We start from the raw sequence: 23,285 nt of genomic DNA, 5'->3' as shown, positions 1-23,285 counted from the left end.
TCTCTTTTATATTCACTGACATTTAACCTTTACCCCTAAGAACCTCTTCATGGAAAGATACTTTCTCATCAATGATATGAATGACAAATTTACTATCCAGTTGAGCTTTTGTTGAAAATACATCCACGAGGTCTTAATCTTAATATTGCCAGGAAATTTCACTCAGTTTCCCACAACTAGACAAACTACCCTTCCACTAATCACCAAATTTATTTTTCCTACTTTTAAAATACATTTTTATAACAAGGAAATTTTAAATTAATGATCGGTGAATTTTATAATTTTATAGTTATATGTGCCTGTAGAACCAAATCTATTACATGGTTTTCATATTTTAATTTTTTACTAAATATTTCTTTATTGCTTTTTTTTTTTTTCCCCACTTTGTACTAGGAACATCATCAAAAGACTTTTCTATTACACTTGAAATACCGTGTACTGCTGTAATGGTTTTTTGTAGCCAGCTTTTGGCATTGGGAGGGTCACCAGAATATCTTCTGTTAGAAGCTGCCAGAAGCTTCCCCCATGTTGAACAGAGCCAATGCCAGCTGGCTCCAAGACTGAACCCCACTGGCCATGGATGAGACCAACAGCGACAGTGGGAGAACCTCTAGGATAACACAGATCGGCAAGAGAAAAAGTTGCAGTGCAGAAACAATTGCAGCCAATGAAGAGAGGGGTGAGACCAGAGCTCATTCTCCTACGCTGCTGCACTGGGATGTGGTAGAGAATGATGGACTGCACTTGAGGCTGTGAACAAGGGATGGATAGGGGGAACGCATTTCTAAGATTTGGTTTTATTTTTCATTATTGTTCTCCCATTGATTGTTCATAAATGAAAATAATCTCCCCAAGTCAAGCTTGTTTTGCTCATGACAGTAACTGGTGAGTGATCTCTCCCTGTTCTGATCTCAACCCATGAGCCTTGTGTTACATTTTCTCTTTCCTGTCCAGCTGAGGATGAGAGACCAGCTTTGGTGGGCACCTGGCACCCAGCCAGCGTCAACCCACCACAACTACTCCCAAGAATTCGCAAATTATCTACTTTGAAAATAAAATATAATTTCTTTACTGTTGTTATATTGTTCATTGTTCACTGTCATAAGGTCTATCATACAAAAAATGGATGGTTTTAGAGTATATGATATAAAAGCCACTATGAAAAATAAATTGCACTGAATTGCATTAATGCATGTGGAGATTCTCACTGCACTGCTACATAAAGAGCAAAGCAATCTGAATCAGAGACATAAACAACAAAATAAATAAATTTTCTAGGCAGTTTAAATTTGAAATTTAATTTAAAAGAATAAATAAATATCCTTATTTTTCTTCTAGAGCCCATATTGCTCTGATTTTTATTTGAAAGGGGGTGTTAAAGTTTTAAATATCCACCCAATTAGAATTTCAGAAGCACCTGGCTATTAAATTCCTAATTAGTTTCTGTGAGATTTTGTAAATCCTGCTCCAGTTTTGCTTGCATCTGGAAGTATCTGAATATGTTAGAAACCTTGACTAAACTACTGCTTGCATTTATCAGAGAATAGAAAAGATAAAAGCATTAAGTCTAAGTTTCTAATTAAAGTGTCAGAATGAGATATAACCAAGATATTATAAACTCTAGTAGCAAAGAATGCACCTCTACCTAAACACTGTTGTGCCAAGTGTGTTTTTTTTCTGCCAGAGTCACAAATGCTGGCTCTTTGTGTGAATAAATGTGGTCGAGTTAAAGTACCTGCTGCCATCTTATTGCTGGTAATATGCAATTTTCTGAGTGATTTGTGGGGTGCCAAATTTTTTCAGTGATTCTGACAGTCTGTGATTGCTTGCTTCCCCAAAGACAAAATTTTAAGGGCATAACAAGAGACTCCTTTGCTGCAATTTACAGAACAAAATAAGTTACCTGATACCAGCTAATGGATCTGTAGAAATTATGAGCTACGCACAGGGTGGGGGCGCAATATATAAAAGAAATTTTATACATCATCACTATTGGCTTCTTACTACTGCTATATCAATTTTCTGAGCAGTCAACAGCTAGCTTCGTGACATGTTAGAGGGATGATAACATGACTAAATGGTATAAATATGAATTAAGAGGACGAATAATTCATTATTTGAAGTGGGCTTTATAAAATTAAATATTATATTATCCCTTCTTGAAGTAATTAAAATTTTATGTAAATTTGCTGGATATTTAAATGTAGATCTGTTTTTCTAAGTGTGATTTGTTTGTGCAGTTTTAGGGCCAGTCTGGAAGAGGTTATATTTACTTTCTACAAGAATTTCAGGATATATTAGCCAGAATTCTCTTCAATGTGAATATTATGAGAATGATAAATTATGTCAATAACATTAGAACTACTCATTCTACAGTGTTTTGCAAGTATTTCTGTAAATCTTGGCAAATCAAAATGTCCACGGCTTTACTAGCAAATCTCTCTCATTTGTTTAATAATTTAAGTACCAATGGCTTAGCTTAGATTTTGTTCATCTCTGTGCACTTGTAACACATTTCCTCAGGACAACGTCACATCATATATTCTCTCTTTACACAAAAATTTTAATAACCGCAGGAGTAATCACAGAATTTAGATTGTAAACGGCAACTTTGTCATACCTGTCAGATTGCAGTCATTCACTTCATTGAAGTTCACTGAACATTTATAATGGTGAAAGTTAAGTTTACCTAAAGAAAAAAGTGGAAAAATCACCAAATGGTTTGAGTGGAAGTGCATTCTGCCTACTACCAATCTGTTTCTCTCCTCTCGAGAGTGCCTAGAGGTCTGACGTGTTCCTTATCGCCAAAGCCTTGAGAAGTGATATCTCTGAAAGATGTGGGGCAGCTCTGCCACAGCTGTGAGCCTGATACCGGAATCATTTGATGTGACCTGTGAGCTGGCTGGCACAAGACTAGCTCCATGCAGTTCTGCCTGCTGGCTGTACTCCCCACAAATATCCAAGAATACCAAAACTGTATGATTGACTGCAGCTGGTAAACAGTTTATGGGATTTCACTGTGTTTGTCAATGCTATTCTAGGTAGCCAGTCTGAAGATAACATCTACACAAATGTCTGGTCTATTTTGAATCATAAGATTGAAAAGATCCCATGCCAGCAAGTTCCATCTGTCAAATTTATATTTATCGGACCATGACATTTGTCTAACATCTTGATCTTTTTGCAGAGTCTATCTTCTTATGTTGAAATCCATCAGATTATTACTGACAAGACAAGCTGCCTCTACTGAAAAATTGACAGGGTTTAAGTAGCCTATTTAAATTAAAAGAATGTCCACTTATGAAGTAAATAGCACTGCTTGCACTACTGCTATATACAATATGTGAAATACAGAAACATTTTTATCTTTATGTGTTCTTGCAAATCCCTTTTGCTGAAGGTTATCCATGTGCAGAGTACACATGTGACTGGCTGGATCAGGATCTAATATCAAACAGGTAATACAAGGAAAACTTCATAGTTTTCCTCTACTTTGCTATATTGCAGCATAAACTGGAATAATTTTACAAAATTCCTGCAAAAATATAGAGTATTACTTTTGGTATACATATAGCTTTCCCTTGGGACATCACAGAAATATGATTGGAAAATATTACATTTTATCTGGATCATTAAGTATCAAAGACAAAACAATAGCTTTAAGTTTCTTTATATAATATTTTTCCAAAATTGCAACCCATATGAAATAATATATTTCATTATTTGAAAACCCCTTCAAAAAATAAAAAGGGGGAATGAGACACTATAAACTGATATAATTCTAAAGGGATTCTGAATTTTAAATGAAGGCAAAATTTTCAAATTCAGAACCTTATTTAGATGTTCTCTGGAGCTTTTTCTCATTCATCTTATATTAACTGAGAAGTGACTACAACAGTGTCCTTCTGAATATGTAAATTATCCTGTATTAATAAGCTTCAGCAGCTATATATTCTAGCTTTAGCTGATACAACTCAGCTCAGGCAATAAGACTAAATCAGATCTTAGCAATTTACATTTTTATAGTTCTTGCTAAAGCAATTCAGAATTGACTTTTACTGCCAAGAGAGGGCATAAAATAGTATCTGCAAATGAACTGAGTACACTTTGTGTACAACTTGCTTTTAAACAAGTTTTAAACAAGTTTTTCTTAAAAATAATTTTTAAAACATAGAATATAAAATAGTCACAATGGAAAAACAAACAAAAAATCCCCTCTGCTCAATGGAGGAAGAAGATTAGAAAAAGTTGCAATATTGGTGATATTAAAGCCAGTGATGAATATAAGGGGCAAAATCAGCAACAGATACCTGACAGAGAAGGAAAACCACAAAGGACAAAGGAACAAAATCTGCAGAAACATTCTTATTTAAAATGAGTGTAGGATAATTGCTTTTCAAGCAAGAGCAGCATGTCACCTCTTAGTGTCAGATTTTCTAGCACAGGGTGAAAGAATGAAAAATATTTATATTCCTAATATAAATTATAATAATATTAACAATATGTTACTTGTATTTATATTTATTTAATATTTATATTTATATTTATATTTATATTTATATTTATATTTATATTTATATTTATATTTATATTTATATTTATTTATATCCTAATATAAAGACGTGTCTTTTTTACATAATTTTACATGGCAAAGGCTTTTAAAACCCTCTTTTGGAAAGCAAGGTCAGACTATATGTATTAGTTACACAGATTTCGTTATTTTGACAGTTGCATTTCCATCTACAGCAATGATTTCTGAGATGAAAACTTTAGATCAATATTGCAAACTGTGTAAATATGTTCAAGGCCAGGCAGAATGGAGCTTTTAGCAATATGTTCTGGTGGAAGGTATCCCTATCCATTGCAGGGGGGTTGGAAGTAGATGAACCTTAAGGGGCCTTCCAATCCAAACCATTCAATGACTCTATGATTAAAACTAAATGAATTCTCACTGCTCCATATTGTTTTGGTAGATGTAGAGTACAGGGCAGTCCGACAGCTGGTGGCATTCATACACACCCAACAAGTATCTGTAAGCAGTTTATAACAGACATAAAATTTACAGGCGAAAGTTTAGCCTTTCCCATCTAATGTGCTTATCCTATATGAGAATCCTACATCTATCCTATATGAGGATAGACTATAAATGGCTTCTTTTTTTTTTTAACTTCAATCTCTTGAAAATAATATTATGTCTATGTTAGACTAGAATCTGTCAGCTGCAGGGTATCTTTGGGAAAAGACACATTTCCAAAAAGAGAAGGCTCATGTGATTTAGTGACATGTAAGAAAAATGTTTTTAAATTTTCAAAAAAAAAGCTGGCCAGGTGATGTTCAAAAGGACAATATTCTCAAATTTTCTTCTTTAGAAAACAATTCAGCCGCTTCCTACAAAAGAAAGAATGGGAAAAATCTATCACCAAAACTAATTTATATCATAGCTTAAAGATTATAAATCAAGTTTTATCCTCACATAAGAGCATGGAAGTCTCACAGAAACCCTGTGGATTATAGAGATAGAATTGTAAGAAGACAGACATAGAAACACTTGCTCATCATGAACAATGGTATTGATTTTTGTGCTAGGAAGGGGTTTCTCCCCCTGTCCTTACAGACATCAAGAAAATCCAGGGCCGTACATGCCAGTGATGAAGGTTCTTCAGCCCAGACACAATGCATCCTTCTAACTGGTAGAAAATTTGCAAATTCTAATGCTAATTTAGCTTGTGGGTTTTTTTAAGCAAAAGCCCATCACACCAGGAGTCTGTGTGCATGGGTGCATGCACGAAACACAGCAGAGGCTTATAGCTAGAGTCTCACCAGGCAAGAACAGCAAGTTATTTTTCCTTAAGACTATATTAACAAGATGAGAATACCTGCTTTTTATACATGAGAAAATATGAAATAAATAGCCATAAGCTTAAAGGCCATAAGCCTTGTTAATATCTCCTGTGTGGCCTTCATTCTGCTGGGGTTCTCTGGACACATTTCTATGCCTCCAAGCAAGAGAACAGTCAGCAATATTCACACTGTGAAAGTGTACGAGAGTTCTGTAACTTGTTTACTGAAAATTCTTTTTTTTTTTCACAGAAGATCTGTTTCCAACTTCTATTTTTCAATGTTTATGTCAACTTCACTGCAGAAAGAAGAGTTCAAGCACATGGTTATAGTGATGTCAGTCAAACCACAAGGGAAATCTCAAAGCAGCTGGGATTTCGGGATTTTCTGACATTCTCCTAATTTTCACAATTTCATCCTCTGGCCCAGCTGTCACACACATATCTGTGTGTTTGTGTGACAAATAGACTTTAACCTATAAACCTTCTGTCTGCTATAAATCCTGTACAGGGTGCTTTCTGCAGCAGTGCCTATGGCATCAAGGTGCTGCAGTGCCAGGCTTGGTGCTAGCAAGTGCTCTGTCTGTGCTGCTCAGAGTGGCTGTACAAAGGAAAAAGATAAAATCAAAGGCTGACCAATCCCAGATTTACCCAAGCATTTTCATAAACCAAGTCTCCCAAATCTCCAATAATTTCACTGTACTTTTCTGGATTTTTTTGTGATATACCTACTACATATCTTTTTAAATTTCATGCCCCAAAGCAGACAGATATTTCTGCCTGTGATCAAAGAAAAGGCTTGTGATGTAAATTACAAATATATATATATATATATTAGTTGGGATACAATAATATTAGCTTGTCTTGAATTGAAATCTGCATGTACTAAAATAACGTATATATTTTGTGACATTGTGCTGACATAGCTAAGCACAAAGTATGGGCATTTTACTGAAGAATGTGAGAAATTTGACCCCTAACCCATCAAAGAGAAATCTGTGCAGTTCACATAGCAGGCATTGAAAAATGTTTATGTGGTGACCCAAGCAGTGAATTTTGCAAAACAACAAATAGAAATAAAATGAGCAGACTCTGAGAATAAGCCTGGAGGCCAAGAACCCCCCAGATCCATGGCCTGTCAGTGCTAAATATGCAGAATCAGCACCCTGGTGCTGTACACTTGCAGTTTACATGTGATATAGGTTAGTGATAAGGATTAACAGTTTTATATAGGTAGAGATGAGTAGCAATAACATAAAAGAACTAACTGATAATTATAGTTAATATTGCTACAAATAATTTAATAAATTAAACACACTCTTAGTATTGCTAATGAACTGTCAGTTTAGTAAAGTTTGTTTTAAAATAGTTTTAAATTTGTCAGACTTCTGAAGAATGCAGTCAAAGCAATCTCAAATTCCCTGAGACTTTTATATATATATGTTCATTTGCAATATAGTTTAGGTTTATCAACAGCACAAAGAGTTTGTTTCACACATCTTACAGGTTATATATAAATGCAATGAGGATTGCTTCCTTTGCAGAATGAACTACTTAGGAACCTGTTGGGACCCATCATGAATGTGCATAACTAACTATTTCTGTGTAGATGTGCTATCCTGAATTTACTTTCCTGAATTTCAATCAGTTAGTGCAAGATAATTTCAGATAATTAACTGCAAGATTCCATTAACATGATAATTCTGAAACAAGTATACCCATCCCTCCAAAATATTTGAGTCTATAATTTTTAATATACATCATTTTAATAAATATTGTAGAAGAATTCCTTAACAAAGGTCAAACTACTTAATTTAGACTAATTTGCATAGGGAAGTGTACAAGACAAGAAAAAGTTTCATAAGACTGTGTACATCGCTTTGCTACAAGTTTAGACCAACTGTGGATAAAAGTTAATGGTTTTTATCGATTTAATGTCCTAGCAGCAGATTATTCTGCCTTTACATGCTTTTAGAATACAGCTTCCAGTGCAGCTATAGGTACATCTAATTCCCAAGAACTCAAAAATTATATCCTAATGTTTTTACAGGGAAGCAATTACTCTAATAACCATGGTTATTCTTCTGGATATTTTGAGTGATGTACTGCAAATACACTTTAGTATTGCAGGTATGGCCCTCTTGCACCAGCTGCCTCAGGATTCTCTGTTATACCACAACCTTGTCCAATTAATGTCTATTCCTACCGTTACAACAGTCAAATAATATATTCCATTTTCTCATTCATTGTTGTACATGTGCAAAAATTCCTGTTATTATGGGACAAAGTATTGTAGCGGAAATATTCATGCAGGAACAAAGATCAATGCTAAATATATTCATATAGCACCACCAGCTAAAAAATTGCCACGGCCCTAGGAGAAACAGAACAAAGCAGGTATTTGCCTTTAAATCTTTCAAACATTTGCATTGAGCCATCCTACTCTGTAAAATTTTGCATGTTCACTATTTTTATTTGCCATATCTTAGGAAATGCACCAGTTCACACCAGTGTGCAAGCATACAGCTTTGATTTGGAGGTTTTAAACTTTAAAGCAGTTTTGCTGAGCTTCTTATTGTTTATATTTTGTTGTTTATTTCAGTAGTGTGACAATTAGAGGAATTTACAACATTATGTTTAAGATTTGGCACAAGTATTACAAAACTTCTGCTGAAACAACGAGACTAGTGATGGCATAAAGGACTTGGCTTTTTAAAGCAGCACAACTTTCCTGTACTTTGCTAGAAACCTAACACTTAATTGAAAAATTGGTGTTTAAAGAGCTAGGAACACTCACACTTACTCAGTGTACATGTTGCATGCCGTGCATCATTTGTCATGGTCAGACTCTCATAGTTAATACATGAGTGATAGTCTACAAATACATTTTGCTTTTCAATGTAATTTCTGTGAAAGAAAAAAAAAAAAAAATCTGTCTTACTGATTGCTCCTAGTTCCTTGACAGGACAGTTTCATGGGTTTAGTGCTTCTGTGCGAATTTAAAAAGTACTTCTTCACTTAGCAATTGAAATGTAAAGTAATGATCCTATTATCTAATGAGGATAGTCAGGCACAGAAAAAGGTGGACCATGTGCTGCATTCACCTACTGGCCCCAGTGTCATTATTGCTATTAAATACTCATAATATTTTTCAGAATAACCACCACAATGAGGCCAGAGATCCAAAATGTAATATCTTGTCAGAGATAGCTGTGACTTTCACAGCTGTCAGTTAACAGAGCTGTTTTAATAAAACACATTGTCTCAAAAGAAGTGTGTGGCTTACTTTTCAGTCCTCTAGTGACAACAGAACAAATGGAAAATACCCAAATATATCTGAAAGCTCAGCATCAATTTAGTGTGAAGTATGGCAAAACCCCCTGTTATTTGTTGCCTGAAAAGGAGCAATGCTTGCACAAATTTGTATGGGTAGAAAAAAAAAAAAAAAGATAAACTATTTGGGAGGTTTATTTAGCCTTCTCTTCTTGTACTTGCAAAAGGAAGACAAGTTTAGGGAGGGCTGTCATCTGTGCAAAAAATATTTGGATGCTTCCAATACTCTTCTGTTTCTAATGCAAGACCATTGTGTGAATTCTATGCTCATTTCCGTATCAAAACAATGGCTGGATAGAAACCCATGACTTTTAAACAAGACATACATTTAGAAAATTTATTTTGGAAATCTGACAATTTTAATTGAAGGGTTTATTTTTAAAAATCTTAGGAGACATGCACAATATCCATTGTAACCAGAAATGTAATTATCTCATACATACCAATTGAATTATAGCTGACAAATGTAACAACATGGAATATTTTTATTAAATATACACTTCAAATTTTGAAAACCAAACCCAAAATATTGCATAGCAATACCATAGGTCAGGTTTGTTGTAAAATATTTCCTTTTGGTGAAATTTAAAAATTTGATTTATTTCCTTTAGCAATAAATGAATAATATACCAAGATCTAGGATTGTTTGTCTCCCCTGTATTTTCTTTTGAATGCACAGAAATTCTGTAAATATATTTTTTCTAGTTGTTGTTGTTGTTTCCTTTTTGTTTGTTTTGTTTTTCCCAGAGAACTTCTAGTGTTTATTCAATGTGTGATTGAAGTTTCTTGGGTTACCTCTTAGGAGTCCATGAAAGATGACTAAGAATAAAAAGTGCAGTATTAGAGGTATTCACAGAGAATAAATTGTTCATCGCTTAATCAAAGAAGCAAGAAACTTGCTGTGCCAGGTAAGTGGGAAGACAGCAGAACATGAGGTCACAAACCTCCAGGCAGGTTGCAGAGCCAGACAGTCATTCTGGTTGCAGGGGAAACCAAAGACTTCACATAATGACAACAGAAAGAATGGGATAAAAAAATCACAGAAAAAAATCAGCAGAAACCAGAACTATTCAGAACATCTGTGCCCTGTGTCATCATTCCATCCTACAGTTGCTCAGGAGAAGAGGCTTGCAGTATCTGCCAGAGTTTTGACAAATCTGTCACTGGCACTGATTTCAAATCAGAAGGCAAAGTTCACATGCATGCATTGAAATTAAAAGTAATATAAAATGTGCAAGATAAACTTGAAAAAATTGTTTTATGCAATAAAGTAGATTTTATTTTCATACATAATTAGCACCAGTAGTTGGATGAAACTGCAGAGTATGAATTAGCTTTATCATGGTGAGAGATCATCAGAATTTTTTTCTCTGCTGCCATGAAGATAGTAAAATTTTATAAATTTCACTGAGCTGCTGATTTTCTCTGATGCTTAAAACAAGCCAACATTGACATTAACTGTGGCAGTTCTTTAGAGAGACCCAGACGACTGTTGATGGCAAAAGGCAAGAGCCTGCTCCTTGTCTGGGGGGTGGAAACTATAGCTTTATTTGGTCCAGAGCTCCTTTAGCTCCTTCCCCATCCCTGGTCTGATGCCAAAGAGACCCAGCCCTCAGCCGTCCGGGGTCTTTTTCCCAGGGGGCAGGGCCCAGAGGCAGGGACAAGCCACTGCCCAATCATAGGTAAGTGGGAGTGGAACAGAGTTGGGTTACATTCCAGTGTGGGGGATGTGCACTGCTGAGCAGGGACAAACCACGGGATACAGTTTCCAAGGGGATACAATAGAAAGCATTACAAACCCCAATATAAAAATGGAACACAATATAAACCCAATTAACACACTGCAACAATTAACAACATTAAAAGACCCATAATGGTTAAGCTGAGGATTTACTAAATGCACTACTTAGTGCATTCTGATTAACTAGGTAAGAAAACTTTTTTTGTCAAAAGCCATTTTTCTTCATCTGAATTAAAAGGTATTACCTTTCTAACAAAGGTTTATTATTTTAATGAAAGATTAATGAGGGACAACTACTGTTTTTCAAAGAAAGAAACAGCAGCAGAATTTGGTATTTCACATTAAATCAATTGCAAGCATGCAACTGCTTTTTTTGTTCTCTCAAGGTCATTTCAATACAAGTCAGAGACCATGTTTGCAAGCTTCACTTAGATAATAAAAGGCATGCAAAAGCAGCTGATCTTAAAGTTTAGCATTGCTGCCCTTAAAGAGCAGCAGGTTGAGATATGGATATGTAAAATAAAAGAATTTTGCAAGGTCTGCATTTTTCTTCCTTGCTCTAATAACACCCTGGTTCCCATACAATTACCTATAGCTAATGTAACAGATTTCTCAGTTCCATGTTTCAGAAGGCTGCACCTTGGAATACTATCTTAAACAAAAACAATTTTTAATGTCAAGACTATGGTTAAAATTGGTTTTCATGCATATATACTTTATGATACATTTGCTAGGTCTTCTGAATAACTGCAGGTACAATTTATGATTGATTTGTTATTTCTGCTGGATTATGATTATACCAGTTACTGGATGTAAGAGAATTTCTGTTTGCTGGCTAAATCAGTTGTTTGAGATGCATTAGCTAAAAGAAGCTGCAAAAAATCCGATGCTTTTGACTTAACTCCTTGCTTTCAGATGGACTTCATCTTTAACTGCCCTTCACAAACCTGCCAAATACTAGGCAAGGAGATTTACAGCCTTAGAAATACATTTGCTCAACCATGCATTGTCAGAGCTGACAAGTAACTTAGCATTTCTTTTTTTCCTATATTCCATTTTTGATGTTTACTGTATGATGATATAAACCTCTTTTATTCTGTTTCACACAAATAAATACTTTTGCTGGCCTAGCTTAGAATCCCACTGGCACATATTTTACTGAGTTATTGTAACTCAGTTACATTATTCCCAAATTACACATCATAGGATTATGGTCAAAGTTTAGCCTTAAAAGCAGATGAGCGCAGACTGCAAAATTTTATGGCAAGAGTCCTTGTTGGTATTCGTCAAATAAATCATATTCGAAAGCCAACAGTTTGTTGCTTATGGGCTATGCTGCTTCCATGTTGGGATTAGTAAATTGATAAATACATTAACCTTCAGTGGATTGCGATGTGGCCTCAAATTCACTCCAGAATTCTCTGCCTCCTCCTCCCAAGCTGCACAGGAGGATGAGGAATGGGGGTTGGGGTCAGGTCACCACACGTTATCTCTGCTGCTCCTTCTTTCTCAGGGAGAGGACTCCTCACACTTCCCCTGTTCCATTGTGGGGTCCCTCCCATGGGAGAGAATCCTCCATGAACTTCTATGTTAGCCCTTCTTATAGGCTGTGATTCCTCATGAACTGCTCCAGTGTAGGTCCCTTCCAACAGGGTGCAGTGCTTCAGGGAAAGACTGCTCCAGTGTGGGTCCACCACGGGATCACAAGCCCTGGCAATGTGGGATCCCCACTCCAGGAGGCCACAGGTCCTGCCAAGAGCCTGGTTTGGCACTTTGGATTTAGCATGGCATCACAGATTCGTTCAGGTATCCCTCTGCTTTGGCATGGGGTCCTCCACAGGCTGCAGGTGGATCTCTGGTCCACCATGGGCCTCCATGAGCTGCAGGAGCATAAGTGTCTCACCATGGTCTACATCAAGTGCTGAAGGGGAATCTCTGCCCCAGATCCCAGAGCACCTCCTGCCCCTCCTTCACTGATCTGCAGAGTTGTTGCTCTCACATTTTCTCACTCATCTCATCTTTGACTGCAATTTTCTCCTGTGCTGTGAAGGCGCTACCACTACCACTGATGGGCTCAGCCTTGGCAAACAGTGGGTCCCTTGGAACCACTGAGTCTGGCATCGACTCTATCACACATTGGGGAAGCTTCAGGCAGCTTCTCACAGAAGGCACTCCTGTAGCCCCCACCCCCAATGGAAAATCTGGTCATAAAAACCCAATTCACAAATGAAAACAACAGGCACATTCTGTCTTCTTCTCTGTGTGGGATCAGTTAAAGCTTCTGCATTTCAAACCCCTTTTCTGTTAAATTTAAGATGGCTGGAGAATGTTCAGGATAAAATCTAGACCTGTGTTTTATCATTTAACATATATTATACTTTTATTTGTATCTTTCATCACAGAAGAGGGCAGGGAAGAGAAAAATGGTAAAAGGATTATGCGACAGTCATTAAAGGAAATGAATCTGGGTTTCCTCACTGATTCACAATTTCTCTGATTTATCATTTCAGTGGATTAACCACTCAAATCAAATTGAATGATAAACTCAGTCTAATATGAACTGCAGAACACATAATTTTAATTTTTTTCTGCATTTCAGTCATTTACAGATCTTTGTCCCAAAACAGACCTACTTCATTTTCCTTCTTTATGAGAATGTGAACAAGGCTGTGGAAAATATAAATAACAGTAACAACTGTTGGCAGATGATGTGTCTTGATCCATTTGGAAAACCATCTCCAATGTCAAATTTCTTGAAGGAATTAGATTACAGTCTAAACACAGGCCTCACTGTCTTTGAATCTAGAATTAGGAAACACAGATAAGTGATTGCTATGATTCTCTACAAATGTCTGTCATGCTATTTTCTCATATATCAGTGTAATTAATGTCAGTCTATGATTTAAAATCCATGCAACCTTTGAGTCAAATAAAAACTTTAAATCTCTTTCATGAACACGTAACTTTTACCATATGTATTTTTTAAAAGACACATTGGATATAAAATTACTACAGCTTAAAGTACTGCAAAAGATGAGTAGTCCATATGGATACTGACTTACACATATCACTTTCAACAGCTAAGTGCACTTCAATATCATCAAAAGTCATATCAGAGTGCTATTTCAAGCACTCTGTTTTCCCCTCTAGCAGAACATCTCACTTCTCTCAGCTCAGGAAATGTTTTTTATTTAAGATCTAACAAGTCCCTGTGATGACCTAGTTTTGACAAGTTACCTGAGTTAGTGAACTGACCTTTTGACAAAGCCAGAAAATGAGATGCACAAGCTAAGGTCAGTCTTCTCATGTTCCACCCACTGTTCAAAAGGTCTCATAAGACTCACTTGAATGTGTCTTGGACATAGTACAACTGAAAAATAAACAGATCAAAGAAGGAACAGAGACAAAAATTAAATACTCTATTTGTGGTTTCTTGAGGAGGAGTACTACTTTGATGAGTTACAAGCAGCCACTATTGTGCAGCTTCATTCAGCTTCAGCCAGGCCATGGAACAATACAGTATCAGAATAGGGGAAGGATGATTTTTTAATATGCTACTAGCCATGTATATTACTCTTTTTTTTCCCAATCAATCCTGCTTCCTAACTCTTGATTTTCTTCAGACACACCTCTAGAAACTAGCAAAGGTTTCTTGCTAGTAAGACTTATTTGCTGAAAGTTTAGACCATGTCTCAGCTTTGTTATTTTATAGCAGAAGAAAATGGTTTTATTGAAGAAAATATTTTTATTAGGCAGATAAGTGACAGAATTTTGTAAGTGGTAAATTCCACAAATCATCTTAGTTGAGATCCAGAAAGCTCAAGGCCCACAGAAGCAGTTTACTGGGTTTAAAAAGTGATGGTTTTCTATGGAATAGGGTTGATTTTTTTCACAACAGCTTGTATGAGGCTGTGTTTTGGATCTGTGCTAGAAACAATGTTGGTAATTCAGGCTGGGGGTGCACAAGGAGTTGGGAGGTGACACAGCTGGGACAGCTGACCCCAAATAACAAAGGGATATCCCACACCTCATGTGGCATCACGCTCAGTCTATAAAGGGGAGGCAGAAAGGAGGAAGAAGGGGATGTTTGGAGTCATGACGTTTGTCTTCCTAAAGTCACTATTGTGTGTGATGGGGCCCTGCTCTCCTGGGAATGGCTGAGTACCTGCCTGCCCAAGGGAAGTGATGAATAAATTCCTTAGTTTGCTCTGCTTTGTTCACATGCATGGTTTTGCTTTACCAGTTGAACTGTTAAAACTTTACCTTCAGCCATAAGTTTTCCACTTTCATCGTTCTGATTTTGTCTCCCATCCTAATGTAGAGAGAGTGAGGTTGTGTGGTGCTGAGTTGCTGGCTATGCTTAAATCATGACAAATAGATATCAACAAAAATACTCATACAGTGCTCTTTTACATGTTTACATTGTCCACATGGTTAACATTATTTGTTTTCATTGTTTATATTGAAAAATAATGTTTTTCAATGTTCAGCTAAAGGTAAAATAAGAGGAAATATAATTGCAATGATTTAACCTAATAAATAATTTCTACTACACCCAAGGATACCGTCTTTTTTAAATTTTAATTTCAGGTTTTAAATTTGTTTGTTTTCCCTCAAAAGAAGAGTTAAATACAAGCAGTTAAGTAAAACAAATAGTCTAATCATATTTTGGTTTGGCATCAGCAACAAGATGCTTTAACTTTTTCAGTGTACAGATAAGCTCACAATTTTGACATAAACTCAGTTACTGGTAGGTGGTGCAACTGGGACCAATGGGCCACGAGAAAGCTGAGATTTAGATATTGGAGAAAGCCCAATGTGCTGAATGACATGCCAGGACAGGGGGCACTGACCTTGATATCAATTGAATAAAATAGTCTTAACAGTTGTCCCTAGGTGGGCACACAAGAGACATTCCCAATACCAAGCCATTACTTTTATATGGCGTTCATGCGTGCATCCACAAGCTTGTTGAAGATGTTGCCTGTTGTAGGCCTCTTAAGGGAAAGTCCAGTCATGGGCCTGTGGTTTCATTCACGTGTGTCTGTTTCATACAAGCAAGCATGTAAGTGGTCTTGTAATGAGAGCCAGCCAAATGACCAAGCACGCCTCTGGCCTATGAGCAGAGCTGCCTCCCTGTGAAGTCTGAAAAAGCCAGCAGCTAGGTTAGTATAAATCTGGTTATTCCACTGAGAACAAAGGTTGAGACAAGTGCTGTGATCTTTTCCTCCTTTGCAATCTCTTTCTCACCATCTACCATCCCCAAAAGATCAGAATCTTGACAAAAGCTGAAGCCATTTAGTAGCAAACACTACAAGATACATTATGTGTGACCATTAAAAAGGTTTTCAGTTTTGTATTTCTAGTTCACTTTTTGTTGGCATTGTCCTGCTGGGAGTTAAGCATACCTCTCAAATATCAACAAATCATGGTCAATAGCCTTGGAACATGTAATAATGGAGATGAAGATGAGATGCATCACTCTGCAGGACATACATACATCAGCTCAAATATTATCACCCAATATATCGCTAAACTCACTTCTTACCACCTGTAGCCACAGGTATGGAAGTTGCATTTTCTTCAGCTGGATAGGTCCTCTGCTGTAAATTAATAAATAAATTTAACCAAGAAATTTCATAATGCAAATGGTCAAAACATGCAGGAATAATGCTGTTCGTTAGATGTATCTCTTTTGAATGTTTTTTGAATTACTAGTTTCATGCAAGGACACAGGATAATTCTTCTTTAGGAATTTTGTCTACTTGTCACTAAAGTGCTGTTATTAGAACAGGAGACTTGACCATGGGACCTGATGTATTCTTATTTTTGTTAATTGAACATTCACAAGTTGTACCGGGCAACAGGCTCTGGACAGCACTCCTTGAGCAAAGGGGCTGGACAGGGTGATCTCCAGAAGCACTTTCCAACCTCAGACATTCTGTGAAAGTCCAGTGTCTTTCCATGCTGAGATGTGTGCAGCCTGTTGGCTACAGAGGTATTTTTTCACACAAGTCCAAGGTTATTTTGTCAAGTGCTTTCTAAGAGCATTTATTCTTTTGTATACCCTCTTTACTGCTCTTCACTCTCCAGGAACAAATTGGTTTTCTTCTGTCCTGCTCGCAGAGAAAGAAGATCCCTCTTTTGATTCTGCTTGTGCCATTTCACAGCATCATGTCAATGGGACAAAATGCCCTGCCTTTCTTTCTCTCTCCCCTTCATGCCAGTCCTCAAGGTCTTTGAAATCCTTTTCTCTCACCAAAGTGGTATGGCAAACATTGTCAGTAATGCAACAGCCTCTGAACTCTCTTTTCATTTCCCTAGCATGTTCAGCAATTCATATCTATTACAGGAAAGGAAGGCTTGCCATTTCCACTGCTGACAGCATTAATTAAAAAAAAAAAAAAGGTTCCAGACGACTTTCGGTTCTCTCCTTGTACTTTTTTTGTCCTTCCAACTCTGGTTAAACTTTTGTTCCATTCAATTGTTTTGACTCAATTTTATGTCTTTTTAAGCCTAGCTGCACTCTTGGTACAAGGCAGATACTATTATAAAGAGAATATAAGAAGGATGTTAATAAAAATGTCAGATTCCTGCTGTCATCACAGGACAGCAGTTTTTGTCCACATGTCTCATGGGATGGATCTTGGCTGTAGACACTACTGCTGAGAAAGTAAAGTACAGTGTGAGGTGCTGCAGCAATGCCAAGCTCAGTGTGATGATCAAAGGCACATACACTGCAGAGACACTGGCGATAGACACAACTCACCAGCTGCCCACAGAGACAAGTGAAATGTTTGACAGAGAGGAATAGATGTGGCAAAACGTCTTGGTCTGGTTTTTGAAGCGAAAATTGAAATCACACTTCCATAAACTTGAGATATAAATCAAAAAAAAGATATTACTGTATACTGGAGAAAGTTTTTCTGCCCAGAATACTTTTGCCTAAGAATTGGAGATGATTCTTAAAATGGCGCTGTATAAAAGGGGCCTGAAGGAAAAGAAATAATAATAACAATAATAATAACAAACATATTTTTTATTTATCTTTTCTTGTTGAAATGCTTGTCTTCCATTAATTTTCAGGTGCCAGATTTAAATTGAATCTTAAAAAAACCCAGATACAACTAAAAAGGGAAAGGGAGGAAAAAAAGAAAACTGAAATCCATGGGGCCAGTGCAACAAAAGCAGAGGCCATCTAGGAGTAGGACTAAAAGCAAAGACTTCTGTCCCTGCATTTGATTTACTACATAATGCTAGGCAGGTTATTTTATTGTGTTTTAGTTTCACCACCTTTGAGGTAAGTCTAGTGGAATCTTTTGAGGGATAATGTATTTCTCCACCACTTTGAGATCTTTGGATATAACAGGTTATTGCACTGGAGTAGGTCCTTAAGGGACATCACACAAAACTAAAGTGCAACACTGACAGTCATATCCTTTGGGCTGTGTGTTTTATTTTTTATTGTCTAAACAAGCCAGTTTATGTATTTATGGTAAGAGTGTTACCTTCTACATCTTGGATTTTTAACTTGATCACAAAGGAGAAGAAACATTTGAGGAAAAAAAAAAACTTACGTAGAAATTTAATTCAGGGAAATATATCTTACTATTGAAATGAATGCATCTTTCTGTGAGTTTATGCTCAACAATGTAAAATATTATGTAGGATGTTGGTCAGAAAACTTTGCAACTCAAAAAATTCAATCCCTTCTATCACTCAGCACTGACAGTGGGTGAATTAATATCAGTCAATGCCTAACTGGCCTCAGAACATCATGTACATGAATGGTTGCCACTTGCTGGTGGAAACTAGGCCAAGAGTTTAAGCTAGGAGAAAGCCTTTTGAAAGCTCTTGGCTAGCTCTTAGTTCCATCCATTGACAACTACTACTTTTGTGTTACAAACATAGATATTTGCCGAAGTAGAGACTGTTGGTGTTGCATAGAACCTTTAAATAACAGGCAGCAGCAAGAGCTTTCAAAGCCACTGGGTAAGCAGCAACAGCTGTTACCAGCTGCAAACTGCCACAAAGTCAGGACTATCTTGCAGCCTCAAAGGGATAACAAGCAGTCAAAAAATGATTGCCTTATCAATTTCCCCCTAGGGATCATGTTGACATAAATTTGCTATCAAGATAGCCATATTTCCCAGCCACCTAGAAATGCCTGTTTGTGGCATGCTGGAGGGGAGAGGGTGGGCCATCCTGACTAGACTGGGTATCTCAGGGTCTGTCTCAAGCCTGAGCTCCAGCAGGATAAGGAAACCTGAGCTCCTCAGCGCACACTGAATGAGGGACTTAACAATGCAGTTTTAGAGTCATCAAAACATTGACTGCTGCTTCATTTCAGCATACTTGGAGAATGAGATGGGGCTGATCTGCACCCCTGCTATTTGCTTGTGTGGTGACAAAGAACCTGGGGCAGGAGCCTCTGTTTTGGGGTATGTGGTCAAGGGGTATGAACTGTACAGCAGAGAGTCCTACAATTGCAAGATTTTTGTGGGGTTCCTTTCACTTCCATATACAGGTTGAATGAGAGATCAAAGAGAAAAAATTACATCTTGCAGGTTGAGACTTTTCCCTGGCTTCAGAGAAAATCACAACTTTAACTCTTGATCACAAGATTTAGTGCTTGCTCTACTCCAGTACCATACACTCTGTATCCCACACTTGTACAAAGTGCAAAACTATAAACCCAGTAAAAGTCACACAGTCACTATTTTAGCCTACCAGTCACCCAGACATTTTGAAATAAATGCCTTGAAGAGAGGATTAAGACCTTTCAATCCTGAGTGGAGAAAGTTACCTGCTCAGAGCATTTTATACATCTCTGAAACCTTAGAAAATGAAAAGTAAGGATTTAAAACATTTTTTCCTCTATGTATTTAGCTGGCAAAGCTGACAAATTAAGGTTATGTTTAGTTGAAATCCAAACTCTAAATCAGTAAAAATTCTCTCTTCTGGAGACATGTTCAATGGTATTCTGTTTTTAAGAAGCAGCATATGCATTTGGGCTTTTGGTTGGCAAGTTAAGCTGTGTGAATGTGCCTCAAAGGGAGTATTCCCAATGACGGCTGTGTCTGTGCCCAAGATCCATGTTCCAACCTTCGTATCTGTAAGAGACCCAGCCATCCCACCATGAGACATAGCCTAAATTATTTTTGTAGCTTGACTACTAAGCCCACCTTGAATTTTCTCATGTTTCCACCTTTCATTTAGTACAATGAACCAGGGATATTTGCTAAAGGAATCTAAGATCTTTCTGAGCAGCCCTACACAATCCTGTCTAGCAGTCTAGTCAAAAACAGTCTAGTCTCTTTGTGCGAGCTGATATACTCTCCACCTCATTTCAAGCAATTTCTAAATATTGCAGAATGCTGATGATGAAAACAGAAAAGAAGGAATATGCAACATCACATGAAAGGTTGAAAAAATCCCTACGTCATCAACCAGATAAACTTGTTCATTACAAAAAAAGTATCTTGGTAGTTAACACGAAGACGAATCTGCATTAGGCAACTTGTTAAAATTTTATTAATTATTTAAAATGCACTCTTAGGTTCTACTTTATAATTTTCCATCTCCATCAAAAACTCAATGATTACTGAAAAAAAAAAAAAAGGAGTACTTAATAATATACACTACAATATTTATGTATTGATCTAATTTTTATATAAATATTCAGACAAGAATATTAATAACAGCAATATATAGTAGATTTGGTTTTTTAAGACTAAAAGATGGCAATACTCCCAATACTAAGGCAGCTCTTTAGTGACTGAGAGAAACTGTGAGAAGTTCAGAGCCAACTCAATAATTTCCATGCAGGGCAGTGTTATTCTCCCCAGTATAAGCACCAATTAGTTCTAGACTTCTTTCACAAATGATTTGGTTTCTGTGTTTTCTTTGGGAAACTTGCATGGCTGGTAATGCAAAAGAAGACCTAACACACCTTATTTTGAAGTTCCTTTTACAGTTTTACTATGCAGCTTTTTACACAGTCCTGTTATCTATTGATACCACTGAAATTGTATTGGCCCCACTGTATACTCTTTCATCACCTTCAGCCAAATATTATACTTTTAAATAAATGGGCTTTTGTGGCCCAACCTAGTTTGCCTTGCATGTGGTTTCAATCTCTGTGTTTTGGGACGCAAGCAATTACTATATATACAAGGGTTAAAAGCAAGTGTATAGTGAAGTATTTGCTAAGTTAAAGATTTGGTAATTTTTATAAAGCTACAGAATTGCTCTTAGGTAGGAACCGAAAAATATTTTCATTTATTATGTTGTCTGACTTTTCTAATTCTTTTTACTTTTCTCCAAAGTTCTCTCACATTATATCAAAATTATATATATATATAATATTATAATATAAAAGTGAAGTCCTTGAAGAAAGATATCCAAGTTTGATGCCATTAAAACTGAATGAAAAGGTGTTCTTTCTCCATGCTGACAGGAAGCTGAAATACACCTTGCAAAAATTTAAAGAGCTAACTAGGGATTTTGAAAAAAACCTGGAACTGACTATTTGTTTTGAAATAAAAATGCTGAAATGTAATGTAGTTTTTTTTTTTTTCCCCGTAATGCATTGCTATAATCCTACTTTTTATAGCTTATATTCTGCTTTTTCCAATCCAGTGATTGTCATTGCGGGTTGTTTTGTTGGTTTGGTTTCTTTTCCATTGCAATAATTGTTATGTTCCTTAAATTAGTCTCTTTTAAATCATAAAATTTGACTTTTTAAACACCTCTTCCTAATACAAGCTTTCAGAGTTTTTTTTTTTTTTACTTTCTTGCATGGAGTTACATTTTCTTTCCACAATAGCTTCAAATTACTGTCATCTTTGTTTCTTCTTTGTTCTAAAAACAGTCTCTTAGCCATGTGCTAACTAGTAATGCTCTTGCAAGCTCCTCCTCTCTTTTCTTCTGAATTTACACTTATATTTCTAGATTTATTTATTTTTTAAGTCTTATTTTATCTCTTTCTGAAACATACTCTGCTGAACTAACTATATTGGCCTTGGTAGGACTGCTTCTTTTCTGACCTTGCTAGGCTTGCCTGATTTAAGTTACTTCTCTACTACAAATAAGGTAGAAATTGGAAGGTAGGTTGATGAGTTTTTTAACAGGGTAAATAATGAAAAAATCATTATTATATAAGGACAATGAAGATTTATTTGTCCTTTGAAAGTATTAGTGAAAAAGAAAAAAAAGAACATTGGATACAATTGGTAATTGTCAAATATTTCCAGTGTTTGCCACAAATCCCTAAGCAGCCCACGAATGCCTAATATTTACAAGCACAAAATTCTCACAGAACAGCAGTGTTATTTTAGATATTTTCCTTTTGCTGTAATAAGTTTATCATCAGATTAATGTACTCTGTACATATTCAAGTACTCTGTAACTTGAATAGAGCTTTACAAAAGAAAAACAGTAGCAGAACAGTAGTTTGCAACATTAGCATGCCTGGGTGTTGAGCACCACGTTCTCTCACCTCATTACTAGAGATTTATTTTGATCCTTTTGTGTCCTTTACAAAACCGTGACTTTAGAGTAAGTTATGATCTTGGAAAAACACCAGTAGTTATGGATTGCTGCTCAACTTGTCAAAACAACTGAAGGCAAATGAAGCCTAACCATGGTGAAATATTGGTCTGCTTCACAGTACAAGCCTATATACAACCAAAGATGAAAACTGGAAAATGATAATTGAATGTCAGAGTTTTGTGTTATGATACAGAGTTCAAAGATGGTGCCTCCAACACAGGCTTCAGTCTTTAGCAGGACAGGACCTTGATTAATGCCTTTTCAAAATACTCTATACTTTTTAACTATCATTGAATCAGGAGAAGAGAGAGCAAGACCTGCTTCAAGTTTGCTTTACAATCAGTTCAGTTCTGCTGCTGTTCTTTATGCTTCAACTCCTTTGGATTCACAAATTCACAGATGTTTCTTCACCTATTATCATATCTGGAATATACTTTAAAATATTCTTAGAATATGAATTCCACAGAGCTTGGTCATAACTTAGTCACATAATAAAGCATTGTTTAGTACAAATATGTAGTATTATGTTCTCTCTGATGAATTCTGGATAAAAGACATATCCCCAGAAATATACCAATGGTTATTTATAGCTAATATATCAGTAAAAAAAGTAAAGCTAATAATAAAATAATTATTGTACTGGAATTTAAACTTATATTCAGGTTTACCTCATATGTTTAAGATGTGAAAAATATTTATTGTGGGCACTGAGAGCTAGAAGCCTCAAAATTTCTTGAAACTGATGTTTCACTCTTGGAGCCAGTCCAAATTAAATTCTCCAGCACTTCTCACAGCTGTGACTCTGTATGTGAATGTCAAGC

Source organism: Hirundo rustica, chromosome 3 (genome assembly GCF_015227805.2).
Source record: "Hirundo rustica isolate bHirRus1 chromosome 3, bHirRus1.pri.v3, whole genome shotgun sequence".
NCBI classification, from domain to species: Eukaryota; Metazoa; Chordata; class Aves; order Passeriformes; family Hirundinidae; genus Hirundo; species Hirundo rustica.
This window is presented reverse-complemented; position numbering follows the sequence as displayed.